Below are 24,532 nucleotides of genomic sequence, written 5' to 3' on the forward strand. Positions count from 1 at the left end.
GTCCATATCGTCTTTCCCTTTCCTAAGAAACTATCACGTTAAAGAATATAAGGATTTGTGGAAGGAAACTCGATGCCAGCCTCGAGTCCTCTAGTATGTGACGCGTTTGACATCGGGATGACGAGACCATACCCCCCCCCCCCCCCCGGTCTCTATCCGCTGTCGATACTCACGTAGCGAGTAGTCATTTTATTTCTGAGGGCAATGGAGGTGGTTAGAGTTGAGGGCGTTCTGCCGACTTGATTACCACCAACACGCTCGCATGGGTCTCGTCATGATGTTCACCTGCGAGAGTTACGTGAGGATTAACATTTCGCTGAAATAATCATTGAGTATATCTGATTGAAATCTGCGGAAGTTATAATTCCTTAGAAATATGAAAAAGACAAAGTACGCAATTATCGCAAATACGAATATCACAGACGCAGAGGACTGTCAAGATAGTACTGTCTGTGTTATCGAAGGCATAATACTTCCCTCCTTAAGTCAAATAGAACTTTACTTCACTTAACAAAAATAATTGCCAGCTAAGAGATGACAATTTCAGTAAAAAGAGCAGGAGGCCTAATTTTTCAAGGAAACGGTTTCCTGAATTCGTTTTAATCACGTACAGAACGCCATAACGCCATAACGCCAGGACTGCATAATGATAAATTCCAGAAAAAAAAAATCTGCCCTGGTCCAGGTACAAATGATACATCTACATAGATCATTAGATGTATTAGTCTTACCGGTAGCAGAAGTTCAACTTCACTTTTTATTGCTCACTAAAGTTAGGTTCACTCTGGGTAGGGCTTGCCATTTACTTTTTTTTTCATGTGGCCAGCCGGACCACTTTAGCAGGGGTTTCAGGTGGCCAAATGGATTTTTAGGTGGCCCGGAATGAGACTGAAGATATTCAATCAGCGAATTGTAGATTATGTGACCTAGGTCTCTCTTAAGGTCTTGATATCCAATCTACTGGTAATACACATTTTCACCTTCCATATTTTACAGATTGTCAAGGGAAGCTGCTGTTTTCATTGCTGTGTGACGTTTTTGTTTTTTTTTTGAATAATGTCGGAATCGTCGCTTTATGTGTTTAGACTTGTTCTGAATTTGGTAGTGGATATAACATTTTCAGTGTTTGTGCATTTGTGCTTTTTACTGTTTATTTGCCTAGTGTAGTTAGGGGCACTTTATCATTAGACCTAGTGGCCTGATTTGGTGAACGAATTGTTAGGGAAGCCACGACAAAAACAGCCAAGTAATCAACATGTAGTAATATGTAAAAGGTCAATGTTATGAAAAGCCCTCTTTGAACATTGTTTCTTTTTATGTTTGCCACTCTCTCTGTTCTTTGCATTGAACGTCATGAATCGCCCAGAAGTTATTTTGCCGAAAGACAATGTCATATCTAAGGAGATTCGTCCGCAAGTGAGCGTTCATGACATTTAGCGACATTTTAACGTCTCTATCACCACTGGTGTTGTCAAGTTGCAAGTCTTCTAAATTTTATAGTTGGCGGGAAACCACCATAAAGAACTGCAGAAAATTGAACCAGGGGTATTCGTCAGGGGGCATTAACAACGAACGTGAATTACCTTTCAATTTGCGGTCCATGTAATGTTCGGTGGCTAGCGCTTTCTCTCCGGTTCATTGTACTGTCTCTTAATATTCATCAATGCCGGAGATACAGCAGTTTCTTTTCGTGAGCCACATCTAATATTAAGGGAGGCTTCGTTTATTACTTTCTTTCAGATATTGCACCGTAATTGAGAACGATGTTACATTTTCCCCCCTCTGTACAGATGAATTTGCCAGATCCCCGTGAAAGAGTCAATTTCAAGCGTGGCATCTGTCCCTCACCAAACTGTAGCGAAATGTTGGACGCTACTTCCCGTCTTCCCTCGACAACCTATCTCACTCTAACATTTAACTCGAAAATCACTGGAACAGATAAATAGCGACACTGGGTGTTGAGTAATCCGAGACAATATTTTTGCTAGGTGTATCCCAAGTGTATGTCTACGCTTGGCACGATTACAACATTCATTTTATGTTACTTCATCTGATTTTTTTTAAGCTCTTTTTTTTCTGAATTCTTTAGGCTGCATAACCTCGGCAATTCAGAGATCGAGCACCCAAACAAATACATACAACACACACACACACACACACACACACACACACACACACACACACACACACAACACACACACAAATCACACCACACACAAATCACACACAAATCACACACCACGCGCACACATGCTCACATCACATTCATCCAGTCACTCCTCCAAATGGTGTTTAAGGGGAAATCCAGTTCAAATATAAGTCAGTCTGCTAAGAAAGTAAAATATTACGAGTTCAACGGTAAAACAGGATGAAAAATAAGGAAGTTATGACATTTTGAAGTTTCGCTAATTTCAGAGGAAACAGTTCTTGAATGGTCAATATCAATATGCAAATGGAAAGTGAGCATGTCATCCCCTTATTATACAACTTGCCATATAGTTTGTACATGAAATTTTCAAAGTTCCAGTTTTTCATTCAAACGCAATTATGCCCGAGGCTCAAATCCTGATATATCTAACTGATCACTATTCTGAAGTTATTCAACTGGGAATAACATCATGTTTCAGACTTCAAAGACAGAAACATTGAATTTTGGTTATATTTTTGTACATAATCAATTGAAAATTGTGAGGTTATGACATGGTCAGCTCACTCATTTGCATATTCATGTCCACTGTACAAGAACTGTTTTGCAGAAATTAGCAAAACTTCCATAATTTTCATCCGATTTCGGTCGAATTTTTACCGTTGAACTCGCAAGACTTTACTCTTTCAAATCAGACTAATTCATTTTTGGACTGGATTTCCCCTTTAAAGGTATTTCTTAACGGCTTTGAGAAAATAACAACAAATTACACTTATTGAACAAAAGCACTTCGTTGTTATATGGGATTATTAACCCCCGAAAACATGGCGTAGAAACGTCATAAAAAGAATTTCACAATGAGGGAAGCGACAACTACAAATAGAAACAAACAAAAAAAAAATTCTTGGTTTCCCCACTCCACATACACAAATCAAATCAAAGTCAGAACGAAACAGTGACGACACAGCTCGGAGCTACCAATGTGGACGTCATGGCCAGATGAGGTAAACAATAACCTGTCCTTTGGATGCCTAACATAATTTGCAGCCAAATTTGTCGCGCGACTTGTTATCTAAATCTAATCTACACCAAATAGGCATGGGGGTAAACAAAACAACGTTGCCTCCCTCTAAATTGAAGCGACGAGAAAACGTAAAAGAATTGCAAACGCCCTCCCGGGGATCGTGGCAAAAATTCGCTCCAGGCTCGTACGCACGCACGCACGCACGGCATAAAAATCCGGCGACTATGAAGGCCGTGTCACACCTTTCCGGGCAGGCCTTGCGTGCGACATTATGAAGAACAATTTTTACTACCCGGAGGTCCCCGGAATGAGTCGCACATGACAGTACCTAGCACGTATCTCACCCGTAGTCACCCGGAGGTGTGCATGCAAATCTTTTTACCCGCAACCATGTTTAGGCCCTGTCACACCTTTCCGGGCAAGCTATGCAGGCTTGTTGCGTGTAGGGATTTTCCAGCATACCGGAAATTTCTGAGGGCGAAAAAGGATTTTGGCGAGTCAGTGCATGTATCTTACTTGCTGGACGGGTTCTACTTAAATTCTACATGCAGGTATACTGTGTGACCTTTGTACCAGTCGCGTGGGGGCTGACAACTGAGTGAAGGAATTCCTCTGAAGGAATGGCAGAAGTCCCAAGGAATGTCATTATCTTGGCTGCATACGGGGACTGTGAAGTACCTGCGTGGGAGTTGCCTGCGAAGTGCTGCCGCTAAGGGCCTCCTACTGGCGTTCTGCGTGGACCTCTCCGGGCATCCCAGCCACTCACCCGGAAAAAGTTTTGGTCATGCTCAAAACTTTGCTGCGATTAAATCGGACTTGCGTGAGCACCTCCGGGCAACTACAGGCGAGATACGCGCTAGGTACTGTCAGGTGCGGACCAACTGCTGGGAGCTCCGGGTAGCAAATTTGTTTCCCCGCAAGTCAAGCCGCAAAACTTCCCCAGATACGTTATGACAAGGCCTTGAGCATGCTCAAAACTTGTTCCGAGTGAGTAGTGGGGTTCGCTCGCAGAGGTACACGCAGAACACCAGTAGGAGACCCTTACCGGCAGCACCTCGCAGGCAACTCCAACACAGGTACTTCTCAGTACCCACAAGTCGCTCGTGACAGAAAACGGGTCGGTTTCAAAGCTCTCACGCAGGTCACACGGAATGCACGCAAGTAGAAGCTAAGTAGCACGCGTCTAATAGGTAAGAAACAAGTGCGAAAATTGTGAACATTCTTGTTCGCCCGCGGAAAATCTTCTACGGGCTGGAAACTACCTCCTCGCCACAATCCCGCGTAGCTTGCCCGGAAAGGTGTGACACGGCCTTAAGACTACAAAACCGCATGACACGTACACCATGTACACGTGTACATTCACTCGTAATCGATGCAACGGACCGATATGGTTCTCATCTGAAAATCAGCGTCACATGAATCGTGATCGATTACTCATACCAGATGAGACAATTAGCATGACACACAAAGGTAACGATTTCTGGTAACAGCTTAATCTTTTACTCATCCATGGATTATATAAATTATCATTGAAGAATAGAGACCTTCAAATAACTAAAGATGAATAAATTTTTGCTGGTCAAGGGACAATATCTCTTAACCTGTGGCTATCCATTCAATTAATGTTGATCTTTTTCTATTCATCTCCCTCGAGTTACGAGGAAATTGCATCGGCGGAATAAGATGAATGCGCTTTGATCTGTAAGTGAACTAGAAATCCATGATTATTTCTATGAGCATTTTATACATTTGTTATGCCTATATGAAATCCACTTTGACTTTTGTGTCGTTTTCTTTTTTTTTTGTCCTTAAACCACATTGCTGGCGGACAAAATGAGGACAACATTACTGATGAAAAAAAGAAACAGTCAACACAAATAGATCGCAGAAAAATGTAATTAAATTCCACAGATTTCAAGGAACCAATAAGTAACCTTCATAAAGAAAGTAAATATCCGTTTAGGTTTAAAAAAGCCTTAAAGGGTTCATCTTATTTTTTGGTTTATATATTTGATATTTCCTGCGGAACATGATGATGAAGAAGGTAAGTGTGACGATGTGTGACAGCGCACGCGTGCCGTCTACAAAATACACTGAAATCATAAAGCAGACGAACACACATTACGAGCTTTATCACGCTGATTAACGTATTCCTATAAAGGCACTGTGTCCATTGCCGAAATGACCTATCAAGTTGCGCTCTATCTCTGGGAAAGAAGAATTTCCCTAAGCCTAAGAATAGTGCTAGTTTACGACATGGACTTCAAATTGGAAAGGGTAGCTTCAAATAGCTCATCAATTAAGAGACGATAATAGCCCGCCTACTCGCCGATATTACCTTTCTCCCTCCACAACACCTTCCCGGAAGGTAGAACGTGTTTACTTCCACACCAGGCGAATTCGATTTCTGAGCGAAGACGATTTCATCTCTTCTTAAATCGGGAAAGGAAACCTCCGCAACACGTGGATTCCTCTATTTAGAAAAATACAACAGATACTGCTAGATCTTTTGGATGACATTGGGTATCTTGTTTCTTTGCTCTTCTCACAATCTGAGTGAGGTATCTCTAGCTGCGTGATTAATTACATGAATGTACCCGCCTCCTCTTGCTGCAAAACAGCTGCATTCACCTTTAATTCATCGTTGTCATGTTATCACAACGTCAACAACTGGATTCCAATGTCTGTAACAATAAAAAATAAACGCAAAGAAAGGGAAAATGACCAGAAATGACTATATTCATTAGTGGAAAAATGAGCAAAGAAAATGGGATTCCAGTTTCCCTTTGTTTGCGCACATTACATATTCAAAAAGCTGCATTATTTCGATGATTCCTCGCATTTATCCCCAAGCTGATCTATCCTTCGGGTTTATGTCAAGTTTATGTGTGTGTGTGTCGCACACACGCACAATGGCACAAACACACACTCACACACTGCTATAGCTTCTGACCACACGCGGGCATTGGGAACCAAGGGTTTCTGGGACAAACACTGTACTTGGGCTTTCTACATAGTATAGCTCAGTCTGTAGAGCACCAGGCTGGCAATTCAGAGATCTCGGGGTTCGAATCCCGTTGGAATCCCATTTTCTTTGCTCATTTTCCCACTAATGAAAATAAACGTTAAAAACGAGGAGAACTCACACACATGACATTATTTTAGAGGACAGAAATAATTATGAACAAACGACAGAGGAATAGAAAACAGAGGATATGACAGATAAGGCCCACAGAGGCCTTGGTTAATCGTGTTCTCAGGTGGGTTTAAAGGAATGGTACAGTATTGGTTGAGGTGAGGATTCAGCTTTCAACTTTTTGCGAGATACGAGCCACTACATGAAATGTTAAAGAACAAATAACTCTAACAGGAATTCAAAGTTTATTTCATGAAAATAGGTTTTTAAATGGCTGAGATATCCAAAACAAAGAAAAACAAAGCAATCCTAATGAAAGGTGGGTCTCACCTTTTATTAGGTTCGCTATGTTTGAGATAATTATTTATTTCATCTCGGCCATTTCAAAACCAATTTTCATCAAATAAACGTTGAATTCCTCGTAGAATTACATGCTCTTTCATATTTCATATGGGGTTTCTTATTTTATCAAAGAATTGTCATCGCAAATTGTCGGAAACCTGAAGCCCCATCTTAACCTAAAGCCCCATCTTAACCAAAACTGTACCATCCCTTTAAGATATGAGGCCATTGGAGGGAAAATCTGAGTTTGTACGACTCAAGAAATCGTCTTTCATGTCAAATTTCGACCTGACAATGACAATACGGTTTAGGAACCTGCAATTGTATTGAGGTTATTTGTCTTTCTTTTCATTGATACAAACAAAGGGGCTAGTAACACCTGTTCTACCCCCGTCATGGTTTCTCGAGTCGACAAGTTGTAAATGTCATGTTTTTATGCGAGAATCAGCAGATGAAGCCGCTCTCCTGGAACTTCATGACCACTGCTATAACATGGTGTGTCAAATTTTCATGTACTTCTATGCTTACATCATGTTTTCCCCAACCTCCGTGTGTCCCATACTCATAACTCTTCACAATCATGAAAAGGATTCCATTAATGTTGGATTAACTGAACATTTTTCTGTCGGTCGATGTCCTCTAAGACACAAGCTGGAGCAGATGCGCTTTTCTGATCAGCACTGATCAACTCTGAAGTAAATTATTCATGAACAGCGATTCACGACTCCAATGTTAATTTGGACCTCATAAACAACAGCTGCAACAACGAAAAATCATTTACGCGCGAACACATTGACTGCCGTTGATGACGAACATAATTAACTCGCTATCCAACCAAATTACACACAGATAACACATTCATCGCAAGAATCCATTCCCTGTACGTCTGAAGCCTAGCCTCTCAGATCTAAATTATATGAGGCTTTATTTTCGTCCCTCTCCCTGGCCTCATTCCACGTCCCCTCCTTCTTTTTTAAACCATCAATTACCCATTTAATGATCAATACACACATTAACGCATAATACTCATATGGAAAACGCATACACAGACACAAACACACGCACCAAGCTCTACTCTTTACTCAACTTATGTTCCCTCTCGCGTTCACGAGTACGTGCTATAAAACTGTCTCACCATTTCAGTAACTGATACTGGTTGAAGATTGTTTTACATTTTTAGCCGCTCTTACTTACATCTTAATAATGATGATGATCATAATGATAATAGTAATAACAATGATTATAGTAATAATAATGATGATGATAATAGTAATGACAACAATGATGATAACAGTAATAATGATAATAACACTAGTACTAATGATAATGATAATAAGTCTGCGTTCTCCATTCGCATTTTACTCCAAAATACACCATAGCTTTTTTACGTCTTTATATATTTTGTTTTCTCCTCAGACCTGCTGCTGACACACCAACACGCACACACACACACACACACACACACACACACACACACACGTACACACACACACACGTACACACACCACACACGTACACACACCACACACGTACACACACAAATACGCACTCGCCATCACACACTTTACATCACAGAATGGAATATGTCCCGCCCGCCCAGTATGAGAAGTCAAAAGTCATGATTAAAGCGTGAAAACAGAACGACCTTTGCATTGAGTGCATCTGTTTCCACCACGTGCTGAGTCTTTTTCCGCTCTATGCCCTTTCACGATTTCGGCTGTTCCGGAATGGTACGAGCGCTGGTAGTATTTTAAGAGAGAGTTCGATTTTTTCTTTGGATGGATGTGTGGCAAGACATCCACGTCTGTATTGATTAACACACAGGATGTCGCACTTTACACTCTCTCTCCTCTCTCCTCATCCGTTTCCAAAGTAGCTGTCGCAGCAACGTTGCAACTGTTCAGAACCGTGTATTTTTGACATCCTTAAGAGGGTGCATTCTCTAAAACAATAGGGTGGGTGTACAAGGAAATCTTAGCTTATCTATAAAAGAACTAACAGGATATAATGTTGCTAATCAAAATCAAAATTATCTTCACATCAATGGCAGGGACTTTGAATCTACCTATACTTTCTTTTAGCTATAGCATATCCATCAGCCTGATGATCTAGTGTAATAAGCCAGTGCACAGTTCCACCTTGCGCATGAGCAGAAGAAGTTCATTTGTACAATCCGGCATGTTGCTTTTTAAATTTACTGAGGAAAACATCCGTGATGTCATGATTTATATATTCATGTAAACCTTATAATGATGTTTGCTAACACCCACCTGACAGCAAGCCATATTAAGGTGATACATGTGTCGATAGAAAAGGTTAATACATTTTATGCAAACAGTGTAATGAATGCCTGCAGTGTCGATTGACGAACCATTGCGGTCACTTGAGCTCTACGCAAATTCATTCTTTGTTTGAACATGAATTCGATGAATTGTTACGTCGGGCAAGCTTATGCATTTTGCAGCTTTGAAGTTCGAGTGATTTGCTGAACCGACTGAGAAAAAAGAAGGTAATTTGTTTCAATATGCACATGATCTACCTATGAACTGGCTTATAAGCTTGTTGAATAAAGAACAATCATAGCCTCACTTTAAGAGCCAGGAGCGTTTTGCATTATACATGCACAGTATATACTATCGTATATGTATAAAGGCGTTTAAAGATACGCGTTTGCAGAATTTCTAGATTGAGTGGATATTCAAGGGTCCTGTTTGCGTGTCATAGCCGAACGAAAATTCGATTTGGTTGGAGAATATGAAAAGGAAGATTAACGGATGACATTTAACTGTTCACATCAATGGCGATGTAATTGAAAGTAAAACTGAAAACATGAATATTTAAAGGTTCCCTCCCAGCAGTACAGGAGGGAGTGTTATTCGATCAAGCTAGAAGACGTAATGGCGGACAAGACATGCGGATCTCTACCATATAGCCCCTGGGGCTTTTCCATGTCCTCCTTTGGTGGCACCTCCCCCCCCCCCCCTCCCTCCTTCACGGCTGCAGCGAAACCCATGGCGGCTCTCAACTTCCACGCTGCACCGGCAGACCGGTGCTATCGGTGCTTTTTGGGCGCTGTGGAGCTCACTGCAGAATGCGTGAGGACGCATGCATGATTGGGAAGTGGTAACGAGCTTGACACACACACACAAACACAAAAGTCAAGAGTTTCTTGGTTGCCATAATACCATCCAAGGTCAAGTTTGCTTTGCATCCCTCGGGGATAGATATGAGATATTGAATTGATTCTACCCTGTTTCTATTTCTAAGTAAAGATACGTCTACGGTCTAGAAAGGGGGAAAATGTTGACGCCCGAATTACGCCATCCATCTGAGATTTGACGCCGTTTGTCTCTGAATAGTGTGCGTATACAGTAGAAAGAAGGGTATAGGGGGATTCATATCAATCAGAAACATGTGCAGAAACTAACTGACGGTGAAGTTTTGTAATATTTTAACCTGGTAAACCATGCAACCGGATGTGGCCTACCACGACTATTAACATTCTTGCAGTTTTACATTTCTCGCCCACATTGGTTACTCGCAACAAACAAAAAAACTCTCTTTTTTCACAAGAAAGTATACTAAGATTGCTTACGATGCTTCAAGTGATCAACATGAATACACTTCAAGCGCACTTTGCAATGCTCCGAGGCGTGGACAATTTTGTTGTAATAATGCCACTTACGCTAATATTGATAGCATCTCCACGAGCTACTTCAAACGTAAAAGACCCCAAAAAGGTTTGTTTGCATTAGAAAGGAGAGTAACTCAGAAACATGGCAAGGTGAGCAAGAACACAGGAATGATCCTCGAAAACAATAAACAAAAAAAATCTTGACACCCAAATAAAAAGATGATGCTGGTTATCTTTCCACCTGCAGGACTTTGATAATCCACATGCAACATTCATGGATGGACAAACGATACAGTGATCGATATGTTAGGAAGAAGGGTATTCTCCACCTCTTCGCTCTCTTGATACCATTTTACTTCATACTATTGTCGCCTCCGGATTTCCTTCATGTCATCACTCGATCATTTCTCATCTTTGAACTCAAATCATCAAATACGTAATTCCAAGGAATTTTCGATTTCAACTTTATGAGATCACATTCGCTTATGAATATGTATTACTATTTACTATTAATTGTGTCCATCTCTGTCTTTGAAAACTACAATCAGGTTGCGTAGCAAAACATGGCTCTTTTTTGTTGTTGCAATAATGCACGTTCAGGGTATCCATCGTACATTTTGTAAAGTGAATTTAAGTTCATGCAAAGTGCAATAGAAATCTATGATGCCGCAAAATGAATTGATTTTATGTCTAAGGTAGGGTGACGTAGGCCTACACACCATTGAAAGGCATACCGACAGCATGGAAATAGGCCACGTACTCATGGAAAATTGACGGAAGCAAGAATGAGAAAAAAAAGGAGTGTTTGGGTAAATCCTTCAGCTTCAAGGACTTTTTTGTCGGACTGGCGTAGGGTACGTAGTGTACTATATCATGCGTAGGCACTGACACACAGTAGCGTAGTGTTGGTACCATTTCGTAGACATCGCGTACAGTAGCTTAGGGTCGTGTAACCAACTCACGTATACTGTAAACTAAGTAATTTTGCGTAGCTTGCTCTACACCGGGAGTCGGAACAATTTGAACATGCTCATTTTCTTTCTTTTTTTGCGTATCCCTCTACGTGACTAGGCCTGCGTAGGCACGAAGTAGAGTTGGGTAATTTCGGCGTAGTCGGTTACCCACACTACGCAACTCTACGGAAGGCCTAATAATTGCAAAATGCCAAAAAGGAAGAACAAAGGGAGTGGTACGAACAGTTCTTTTGCTCGTTATACATGCCTCCAGTGATCAAGATGTAACCCCATAGTTGTACACGTGCTGCTGGTAAGTCATGTTGCGAAGTGGCAGAGGCTTCATATCAGTCAAGTCCTCAGCGCAAGAGCTGCATCTCCCACAAAGAAGTAGTCAAGTGGCTGCATGGTTATCATGGGGCAAATGGTCTGCTGCAAGGAGGTTCAGTTTCTCGGTTTTAATGACTGTCTTGAAAGGGCTCCGATTGAACACTCCAGCAATGACAGATCCAGAGCCAGAGCCAGAGCCAATCTGTCCAATGTCCACGTACATAAACCTGTAGTGAGCGTCTACAATTGACAGGAAGAAAAATGGAGAAGAAACCTTTGAAGTTATCAAACAAACTTCCGGTCTTTGCGGGTTTCTTGATGGCAACATGTTTATGAGCAAATCGAAATCCATATTGTAGGGTCTTGTAGGTATTGTCAGTGGCCAGAAACCTCAAAGTTTGACAACAAGTTTCAGGTTCCAAAGATTCCAGAAGGTGGCATCTTGTTTTGTGATTCTCGGTGCAATTTGTGTCAGGAGTTCATTGAATTCCTGTGGCACCATCCGCATAAAATTGATCATTTTAACGACGAACAATTTTGGCCATACAGTTCTTTCATTAGTTGTTCATATTGCCGCTGTATTGGGTCGACGCTGGATCCTGGATACGTCAGTCCTGCCTGTATCATCATGCTTATTTTTCATGAGTACGCAGCTAATTTCGGCGAAGTCGTTACGCATCTTTATACAAAGCCCGGTGTGAACCCCCCCCCCCAAAAGCAACTTTCCCCAAACTCGGCGTGAACAGCTCTCACCCCGGTTTGGTTAAATTTTTATTTTGGGGAGACAACGATGGTGATGTAACTCATGTAAATAGACAATAGTACCGTAGAAGTATGGTAGGAATTGAGGTATGGACACAAAACAAGATGATATGCAAACTATCTACTCAAGCTCTTCTTTTCCGGGTATCTATACACTCTACGTCTCTTCGTACCTTGGTGTTTACTTAGTAGTTCACTATGAAACAGTTATGCTCAGACATGTAAATACAGAGGAATAAACATCTCACTAACCTTTGGACAACACGCCTACATGCAGTTTACCCAGTCATTCTGCATGTGAATCATAATTCATGAACGTCATGAATAATAGACAGCTTCGTTAATAAACATGAATACGTCTGTAACATGAAATGATTAGAATGATTTGAGTTCTTTTTCCCTCATTATCACAATCAACTTGATCAAACGCCAGTATGCGATTTCTATGCAAAAATAGACAAAGTCAAGTACTGATCTTGATTGCTGATTCTTTTTAGTCTTCGTTGAAATAACGATGTAGCATCTCCTTCTCCGAATGCATTCATATAACCATGGCATGATCAATGTGAAGAACACAATGGTTCATAAGCCCCTGTTGAGGTAACCCCACCGGCGGTGAGTCGTGAGCACCTTCGTCCGAGCCTTTGCTCGCTCCCCATCTTGTGAGGATTGGGTTGCATGCATGACTGATCTCACACTCGCACTCGCTGGAGCGAGCCGTCGGTGTTGAGGGTACCAAGACTTCTTACTGCAGTGGAGTTTTGGGAAGCCCTGGCCACAGCGAGCAGCTTGAAGACGATTAACGCTCACCCAAACCGTTTTTTGTTTCTTTTGTTTCATTTATTTTATTAGAACTAAGAAGAAAACTCTGTCATCGCCCAATGAAATAAAATAATCATGCACCACAATTTCTGATTATTATAATATTTATTCAAACGTGATGATATCCAATCAACAATAATTCAATTAGTTATATTAAGAACAAAATAATACGATATAATTATGATATATACATTGTATATATATATATATATATACATTGTATATATATATATATATATATATATATATATATATGATATAAAACATATATCATATGTGTATCATACTTATGATATAATTTATGCGCTTTCCTCGACAGGACAAAGCGTTTTATATAGATCTATGCTATTTTAGGTTTTCATCACATCATACACACACACACACACACACACACACACTCATTTAATACGCACTTGTCTTCATGCAGTGAAGATTTTCTTTTCCCCTTCCTTCACATGGTTTGAACACTATAGTCAAAAAGCGCGAAATAAATTCAGTGATTATTTAAAAGCTTGACAAACGCAATTCATCTTTGATGTTGCTCTCACAGCAACTATTCGTTTTGTCGAATTACAGCATGACAGCATGACCAGGATATTCCAGTACCCATGGATGTTATCATTACTAGATATTATATCGTTAAAATTCAGTGGAAGTAAGCGTTGACGTTTACTGCACAGAATGAAAAAAGCATGATATGTTATTGCGAGACTATACCCTCGATAATCTGAAAATCTGGAAAAGTATCTTTACAAGTTCGACGTTAGTCTAAAACCTTTCTTACGATGTGAATGCAGACATTTATGTTGGGTGTGGTATCACGAAATAGAAACTCTCGAAGAGGGTAAAACTCCTCCAAGCCCATAGGGGTGTACATTAATGCCAGAATGTATTAGACGTGTACATGCATCGATCTTAAAACATCCAAAGCCCTGTATGCCAATTCTAAATAATTCTCAGCGCTGGACCAAAATCGAGATTCGGACCATCACCAAACTGATCATCTATTGCTTTTACCACAACGGACCCCTGTAACTCTGCTATGTTTTGTTTTGTTTTATTTTGTTAATTAAAGGATCAGCAGAGATTAACATAGATTTGAATTGCAGGGACCCTTTAATGAGATCATATTCGCTCATAGTAAAGAGTGTGTCCGTCTCTGTCCCTGAAAACAGAAATTAGCTTTGGCCTTTCACAAAATATGTTTTGGTTTGTTTGTTTTTTTTTTTGATTGGATTTTCTGCAAGAACGCATGTTTAGGGCATCTAGTTCATTCCGCCCACTGAAGGCAAGTTCATGCATAACGGAACGAGGATTCATGAGGCCTCAAAAATTAGTTTATAACTCTTAGATGGGAGGGGGGACGTATTTGGAACATTAAAGTGAAAACATAGTTCTCGTTTGCCTGCAGAACTGCAGACGTTTAAACGTATGCATAAGAAATCACTGAAATAACGCTGTAAAACATGATTTCAGCTTGGAAAAGATAAAAATGCGAAATATTCACATAAAGGTTCGACGAGTTCTCGACAATCTCAAACCCCAACCGATCATGATTGCGACGTAATTTTTCATAATCGGTTATCAATAATCGACAAATCGGACCACAACAGTATATATCGATCTTCCGCGCTAGAGTGAATAGCATGGAAATTGTTGGAAAACACGATTGCTTGGACACGATCGATCTTAAGGTATAAAACGTTTTACCTATCCACAATGCTAAACGGAAGTGTTCTTCTGAAATAAAACGGACGAATGTTTTCTATGGGGGGGGGGGGGTGGTCAAGGGTCAGTAAACTCCCCTTCCCGTCCCCTCACATTAGAACACGTTTCCAAGCCCCTTTAATGACGAAAGTTACTCTGAACTGCGACTATAGTAGCCCTATAAAGATCATACTGTGACACCTCGACACTTACTGCATTTGCTATTTATAAATCAGTAATTATTTCAACTGCCTCCATGTTTCAAAATGTGCTTTGTTGATCATGGAGTCAAGATTGGCCGGGTTCATGTCTTCAGTTCCATGAAAAATGAAAAAAAAAAGTACAACAATTCTAAACCTCTTTCTTGTTACTATGCTCCCTAAAATACATAAGAAGTTTTAAACTGCCGCGAATTTTACTGGAATTCAATGCATTGTGTAGAATCGTGCGCATTCCACAATGTTTGCTTTCTCGAATCTTGACTCTCCGCGAAATTCGCGAAAAGTATAATGTAAGCGTAAATTGCCGGAAAGTTAAATTCAGCATTTGCACCAGGAAATGAAAAAAAAAATCAAAGGTCTCCTACTCTGATATCAATGAGTATGTCCCGAGGAATCATCTCTCCAATTTTGGCGCTTTTAACCGTCGTCGAACGGTAATATCAATACTGCAAGCTACCTGACTATATACAGTGAATGTACAGGTACTTGAAGGAATCGGTGCAAAGAGATGCGCTCATCCAGAACAAAAGTGGTATCCATTGAACTGTGTTCCTTACAAGTGGCAAAATTATATTTTGGGAGACAACGATGTTGATATAAGACCTTGAAGAAACAAATCCTGGCAAGAGAGAATCGGAGCACTGCCCAAAATGCCGAAGTAGAATTGAGGTGTGGGCACACAACAAGATGATACGCAAACGATTTCATTAGTTACTCTGGTGAGATTCATCTCGTTTCTCTCGCCTTTCCACGTACACATATTCTCTTCGTGGGTAATGGCTACGTGTTCACTCCTGTGAATTCACTATTAAACAATGTCAAACACATGTATAAATAAAGACGAATGAACATCTGATTCACCTTTGGACCACACGTACTGCATGCGGTTTACAAAGTCATGCTGCAAATGATTTATGATCCGTAACGTCATGAATAATACATGCCTCATTGATATACAAGAAAACGTCTGTGTTATCACGCGTTTCTATGATTTGAGCAAGAAAAATTCTTTTTCCCTCTAATTACCACGTTTAACTTGATCAAACATTACTGCATGAGTTGATAGAAATATATCACTTATAAATTGGTGAAGAACCGATCTTGATGCCTGATTCTTTTTCAGTCTTCGTGGAAATGAAGAGTATGTCTCCTTTTCCGAATGCATTCCTATAACCATGGCATCATCAGAGTGAAGAACGCAATGGTTTATAAGCCCGCGTTGAGGAGATCCGTACCGGCGGCGAGTGGTGAGCCCCGTGGGAACATGGGAACGTGGAAACATGGCAAGCGCCATGTAAAGAGCCTTTGCCCACCCAACATCTTGCGAGGAGATCAGCATCATGCATGGGCTGCTCCCCCCACCTGTTGTTGAGCGAGCCGTAGGAGCGTCGCCGTGTTCAAGGTACCACGACTTCCTACTGCAGTGGATTCGTGGTATCCCTGGCCACGGCGCGTTCCTGCGTGGCCCAACACTCACCCAAACCGTCTTTCGTTTTCTTATTTTCTCTCCTTTTAGACAAAACTTTTTCTTATCTTTTTCTCCTTTTAGACAAAAACCGTAGTAATGTCAATGCCAAACGATCTTGCTTTTATGTAGATCCCATCACATTTCAATTTGTATGACCAACTATCATTATGATTACTGTGTAGGTATGTGTGTGTATTCTTTTGTTTGTTTGTTTATCATTGACAAGGAATAATATACAAGAATTTGTGATAATATTTTACATGTAATATCAAATGAGAAGTATGAAATAAATTGAGATGAACTAAACTGAACTGATTAAATAAAAAAAAATCAAGCACCTTTGGGTGATTATGATTATTGTTATTATTCAACAGAGAAAATCAAACTGTTACTACCAATTATAAGAATTGCATTTTTGCATAATTTGCATAATTCACATTTGCATAATCAATTTCAAAGGACAATTCAAGGACAATTTAAGATTCAATCACTACAAAGATATTTTGTTTGAAATTAGCAATCCTCTCGATCGGTATCATCTCCTCTCTCCCTCTCTTCTTTCCCTCTCTCTCTTTCTTTCTATCATCTCAAATTCTTTCATCTATTCATTCTGCTTCTTATCCTCTCATCCACTCTTTTTGTCATTATGCGGAGTTTCAATTTCAGTTTTAGTTGTTGTTTTCATACCGTTCTGGTGTAAATGTTGTTGTGACGTGTTTAATTGACGATTTTATCATGATGTAATTTATTTTTCGGGGGTCTAAGTCAGTAGGTAACAAAAACTGTGCTTTTGATTTTGATTTGGCTCCCCCACTTTGGTTCTTGTATAAATACCATTTATTTGTCATTTGTTGCAAATGTATGTGTGATAAGAATATGTGTCTTGATATTTTTGTTGTACGTCAAGAATATAAAACGTTATTGTATTTCATGGTTGTTGTTTTTTTGTTCTTGTAAACATAAACTGGAAATAAACCCAAATCAATCAATGAAAAATAAATCAATATTGTGACACATTCCTTTATTGACGAATATGTACTGTGTACATAGGGTTAAATTTTTAAAAAGGTATAAAAGGTGGCATCAAGTTTATTCACTCCAATATTGTCGATACTAAAGTGCTGTAATGTGGGGCATGTAAAATACAAAGGCATCAACAATGAAGACAGTGTAAGACTTATAAAGAATTTCAAAGCTAGCAGAGATTATCAGGAGATAGTATATACGCTTGGCATCAATCATTCAACCGCACAGTCAATTACCATGGTCTTCAAATCAAGAGGCAGGATGGCAGGATGGAAGATATAATGAAGAATAGACTGGGGAGGTCGCTTCAAGATGATCTCCTGACAGGCGCGCCGGAAGCAGTTTTGGATTGGGGGGGGGGGGGGGCAAACATTGGAGGGGGCTCAAGATTAGACCATGCATATGTTACACAATATACACACACACACACACACACACACACACACACACACACACACACATCTATTATATATATATATTATATATATATATATACACACACACACACGCACACACATCTATTATATATATATATATATATATATATATATATATATATATATATGTAAAGTGGCGTACGGTGGGTCGAAACATGGGGGGAACCATTAAGTAATTTTGACAGTCTGTATGCTTGTGCGTGTGTGCGTGAGCAATAATGGGACTACAATACATTACGGAATGTGATACATTCAACAACGCAGTCATTGAGGAACATTGTAAGTTTTCCTTACATGGATTATGGAATGACGGTGTGAAACGATCGACAAATTATATACTGTCAGCAACATAAGGTGAATGGCATAACAATAAAATTCGAGCGAGCGAAGCGAGCGAGCTTGAAAATTTTGATATTCTACAGTTCCAAAACTGAAGTTTTAATTGTAGCTATATATTTCGCTTTGGAAATAAATGGGGGCGCATCGGGCGCAACTGCTGGCAATTATTGGCAGCAACATTAGGAGAGTGGCATAACGATTCAATGCGAGCGAGCGAAGCGAGCAAGCTTGAAAATTTTGACATTCTACAGTCCCAAAACTGGGGTTTGTAGCTATATCTTTCACTTTGGAAATTAATGGGGCGGTGCATCGGGCGCAACTGCTAGCAATTACTGGCAGCAACATTAGGAGAATGGCATAAGGATTCAATGCGAGCGAGCTTGAGAATTTTGACATTTTACAGTCCAAAAACTCCCGTTTGTATATTTATCTTTCGCTTTGGAAATTAAGGGGTGGGGGCATCGGGCGCAACTACTGGCAATTACTGTCAGCAACATTAGGAGAATGGCGTAACGATTCAATGCGAGCGAGCTTGAAAATTTTGACATTCTAGAGTCCAACAACTGCCGTCGTAGCTATGTTTTTCGCTTTAGAAATTAAGGGGGAGGCGCACCGGGCTCAACTGCTGGATGCGAGCAAGTGAAGCGAGCGAGCTTGAAAATTTTGACATTTTACAGTCCAAAAGCTGCCGTTTGTAGCCATATTTTTTCCCTTTTATTCATATATACATATTTTTTTTTGTTTATTCCTTTATTTTTATTATTGTTATTTTTTTTGGGGGGGGGCTTTTTGGGGGGGGGGCAAAAATGCGTTTTGCCCCCCCCCCACTTTTTGGATGGGGGGGGGGGGGGCGGCCGCCCCCCCCCCCCCCCCCGCCCCCCCTCCCCCACTTCCGGCGCCTATGTCTCCTGATGACTCTTGAAGAGATGCAGTCTGACCCAAGACGCCCCCAAAGTCACCAGTGAGCACATCTGTTATCTCTAGAACACTTGATGATGTGTTGCTCACAGTATAATGCTCAAAGACGCACCAGACCCACGCATTTCTCCGAATTGAGATGATACCGAGTTTCAGTTATGTGCTTTACTTTGGGTTTCATTCTTTTTAATCATGTTTATTCCCTGGGAAAGTGGTAAAATCGGCTCTCCAGGAGGGTATAGTTTTTCACAACATACAGCTCTGATTAATGATTTTGTGTACAAAAATAATATTTCAGGAATGGATTTTGCTTTACATGTTATATCATTGCTTGAAATCTAATTAAATTTAATGGACAAACAGGCAAAATATGGTTATGTATTACATTATTCATTTTAACATTATTTATAATTATTGAATTAATATTTACCATTTAATTCTAATTTGTTTACTATTAATTAATATCTGCCTTCAAATTGCTCAGAAAGATGGCGGCATCATCAAAGGCGCAAATGCACCTGTGATATTCTCTGATGAGGCCATAAAATGCTGACAGTTTTTGGAATAATCTAGCCAGTTGGAAACCCCAGCTCCTGAACCGTTATGGTTTCTGTATATACACGTATATAGGTTTTCTCATCCATTTTCGCACTTTTGTCATTCAGTTTCAAAGATTTATTATTCAATTTCGTTTTGAGAAGCACGTGGAACGCAAATTCCTAACTTCAATTTCGTCAATATTGTCATTGTAATTCGTATTTCGTCAAGCATTTTCGTGGACATAGCATTCAGAATCGTCAATTGTCATTCAAATTCATCCCTCCCGCTGACGGATCGCAGAATGTGAGGATCAAATTCGTTTTTGTTCACACAATTTCATGAATTTTCATTCAAATTAGTCAAATGTTGTCGATTCTTTATTTTGATGGTGAACCAACTTTAAGCCGACAATTTTACTTTCTCTCGTTAATTGTATCTTTACACATTATTCCCTAACCACTTGCTTAGACAATACACACGAAAAACATGACTGCCAACCAAAATTGATTGAAGGATAAACGACAGTCAAAAGTCATAACCCAGGACAGTATGTCAGTGTCACATTTTGAACTTTAACCCGTAATGTTTAGGTTTTCGCATCATAATGCATGAAACAAACTTTAAATTTTATACCCTAGAAAGCAGGAAACATAATTATGTTATCCATTCTTTGACATTAAACAGGCTACAATTCTACACTTAAATTTTGTCTTTAATAATGTTTGCCTAGATATCGTTTGTCAGTGTTTTCGTTTGCGAGACGGTACGTCTGTTTGTATCAGTGTGTACTTGGATTGCTTGTGTGTGTGTCTGTATCTGTGGTTCTGTGTGTGTGTGTGTGGGGGGGGGGCACTTGTGTGTATGTTAACTCCTGAATGTAGAATGTGAACGGTCGCTGAAAAAAAGATACATGAATGACTGGAAAATCACACCGGATAGAGATATGAGACGAATATGAATGAAAATTCAACGAAAATGATTGACAAAAGACGAAATCGATCCTGCTGTTTTCAGTGCTGCGAGTGAGACTGACGAATTTGAACTGTAAATGACGAAAATGTATGCCAAATGACTAAATTGAATGGACTTTATTTGAAAACGAACGACGAAAGACGAATTTGAAAGTAAGATTGGCCTATTCCCAACATCCTGCGACGAAATTGAAGTAAAAATTTGTGAAATTGAATAAAAAAAGTTTGAAATTGAATGAAACAAGTTTGAAAATGAATGGGAAAACCTATATTAAAAGTTGAAGAGATTGTGCAAATCATCGCGAGAAAATACATTATGTAAGCTCATCCACAGAGATAAACGACAAAAGCGCATATAATTTCAATATAAGGGAAAGCTTATCACATTTTACTACCGAGTACCCAAAATAAGGAGGAGGCAGTTAGCACATACAGTTGCTATTCTCCTCTTTGGGGCCATCTGGTAGATATGGTAGATAAGCAAGAAGAGTAGAAGAAGAAAGAGATCAAGATGATAGGTGATTAAATAATTGAGTGGTCGTCGATATACTGTCAGCGCAGCTAGGAGCTCGGACAAGAAGCTCTCTGTTGTGTAAGATGAATGTAGCAATTTGAACTCAACACGCACCATTGCTTGCTGAGCCTTTTCAGTATTCATAAATTCAGGGAGAAGTGAAATGCTCCATTTCTAGGCCAGGGTTAAGCACCTCTGAAGACAAAACAGACATGAATAATCAAAGATAAGGTGGCATCAGCTGGTAGAGGGTGTATTCACGCTTTTCAGAGCTGAGTGGCTACGATGAACGTAGCCATCATTTTAAAGACACGATTGTTTGGAGTGCTATTACATTGTATTAAGAATTCATGAATACATTGGCGAACGAAATGCTCGCCTTCTGAGCCAAAGCCAAAAGTCGTCGATTCGAGGACAAAGCCACATGGAGTGAATATAGTTCAAAAAATTTCATAGAGTCAAAATTTTGAGGTTTTTGTATAATCGAAGCAGTTTAAGTTTTTAGGAACGAAATAAGATATGACCAGATAAGATAGTGATTGCTAACAGACGTGAAACCGAAAAAGAACAAAGAAACAAACAAGCAAACAGGAGAATAAACATAAATATACATTTGGTTGGGTGTTTTTTTTTTCGGCGGTAATATCACTTAACTGTGAGCAAGAGTCGTCCATCGACGCTGTTCATTGATCGTCATCGGATGCGGCCGCACATTCTCAAGCGAGAAAGTTGGGATATGCGAAGAACATTTTGTAATGCAAGAATGAATATATAATATAAAGGGAGAGAGGAGAGAGTGAGAAAATTGTGCAATCGTTCAAAGCACCGGACAATAGATGTTTGAGGCAACCGTGCGAATTTTTCAGTTTCTTTAGTTTCAGCATGTTCTGTTAGGTCCATGGTTTCAGTGAATCCACAGTAAGAGGGGATTGATGATTGGCATTAACCTATCATACATCCTCATTAGATTGCATGAAACTTTACTTTAGTATCTTCATATCTAATTAAGTTTGTCTTACTACTTTGGCCAAGAATGAGAAATAGGGCATTTAGGTGAGCGTTTCTAGCTCAATGCACGTCTGTGTGACTCGGTGTGGATGTTTATTCGTGAAAGGCAGCCAGTGAAGGGAAGTGCAAGTTACCGCGGGGGAGAGCTGGAATTCCCCCTTTCTTCCGTAACACGGTTACCTAATTCATCGCCCACGGCAAATCCGTTGCGTAACCATGAGTTAAAGAAAATGCTATACTTTAACATTTAGCGAAATAGCTCTCTGGGCAATTGCTTGGGGAAACTTAATTCCTATGTGCCTCTCAGCTGCCAATCTGACTTTGTCTGTACTGACCTAGATACCTACTATCTTAACCTACTTAGCTAAGTTTGACTGGTAATGTAGTTAACCTGAACTCCGGGTGATGCACTTTCTAAACAGTGAGATATCAACATTGATCCCACTTACTGGAGTCCCCTCTGGTTTGACTGAGAAGAGCCTTTTTCATCCTCCCTCCTTAGTGTCTGATGGACCGGACTCCGCGACTCGTGGCCAACGCGCTGACATCCTTGCTCCCAGCAACCTGAGCAAGCTAAGATCCACAACCTCCCTGTAGGTTGATACCGTTGCCATGGTCACTGCAAGTGGAAATACATGGTAGGATGTTGTTTGAAGGACACGGTGTTCCATTTTCTGCCGCGTGTTCTCTGGCACACTTTCATAACATCCTGACATATCTCCCCGATACTTCTCCGTATAGGATTTTGTTTCTCTGTCATTTTCTTTATGAAAAAAAGTGAAAATCTTTTCTTCATGAATGACAGATGCGCATATAGTACTGAAGTAAATCATTTTCTTTTAGAAAAGATTTTCGTGTTTCGTATCCTACAATTTTTTCTAACCTCAAATTATGCGTTTCCATATATAGTGTTTGCCATTTTTAATGAAAACCAAACTACAAATCGATCGATAACAGACACTAACAATTGTTGAGTAATCGAAACAAGCAAAACTAGGAACGCTGAAAAGTGTTGTCGTCCTAAAACAGGAACACATGCAGATCTAGCTAACTCATGAACTAGGCCCACACAGTGTAAAAGTCAGTTTTCCCACATGTCGATGACATTGAATACCATTACTAAGATCTTTTTTTTTCTATCATAACACGCAGTTAATCATCTTTTCACTTAAAATAGTTAGTGTACAGAGTAAAAGTTTGTCCTTGATGGAGGAAGAAGTAAATGACTAGAGGAAATTAATTTTTACTTGGTATGATTTATTTGATTTGATTTATTTATTTTCTGTATGGCATCACATTACAATTCCTCGTTTTGTGAATTTGTGAATGTATCCTTATTACATCGGCACATGACAGAAACTCTGCCGCTTTTCCTCCCTGTTAATACCCTTTGCATGCAAGCTCCCTAGACACCGCTCATTCATGTAATCCAATGCCAATGATGCGAAGTTGCCATGTTAAAAACGTGAGAAAAGAATGTATGCATAATGTTTTGCTTCCTCTGTTCGTTAATTTGTCCTCTCTCTAGCGCCTCTCCCTTTCACTCTTTCCTCCCCCTCTCTCTCTCTGTCTCTCTTCTCTCTACCCCCCTTTCTTAAAGACACAATTTACCATTTTGCAGATGAAAAACAACCCAGCTTTAGCGCATCAAAATAATTCTAACGCATTGTAAAATGCGAGTTAGGGATAGAAACAATAAATGTAAAAGTTTTAATCGTTGTGATCCATGTTAAGTATTGTTAAATATACAAAATGTGAGCAATAGATAACATTTTTTTCTTGACTAAACCGTCTATAGTTACGGTTTAGTAAGAAAAAAATGATATCTCCTTTTATTCTAGGCTTTATTGCATTTTTTTTTTACATGGAAAGATGTTTTGTGATATAACTGACCTACACTATGCATCAAATGTGATAACTCAAACATTTTTTAAATCACTGCTCCCAGTGGCAAACGGTACCTTTAATGTGGACACCCGCCGAAAGTTCCCGTTTGTCGAACCTGGTCTTCGCGGCTGCTATGGCGTCCTGAGCTCGCCTTTCGGAACGTGTCGGGAGGTTACAACAAATCGGCACGAACGCTCGTCTTGAGTTTCACCCTTCAGCCAAACGATCGGCATCGCCAGAGCTCACAGTCAGAAAACGGCAAATATTTGCATCTCTTCGGTGACTACCCGTGCCGATGGTCCTCATGATCATTATCATAATCATCTAAGTCACCACAATCTCTTCCC

This window comes from Diadema antillarum, unplaced genomic scaffold (assembly GCF_040938485.1).
Source record: "Diadema antillarum isolate AM-2024a unplaced genomic scaffold, OU_Dant_1.0 scf00000049, whole genome shotgun sequence".
NCBI classification, from domain to species: Eukaryota; Metazoa; Echinodermata; class Echinoidea; order Diadematoida; family Diadematidae; genus Diadema; species Diadema antillarum.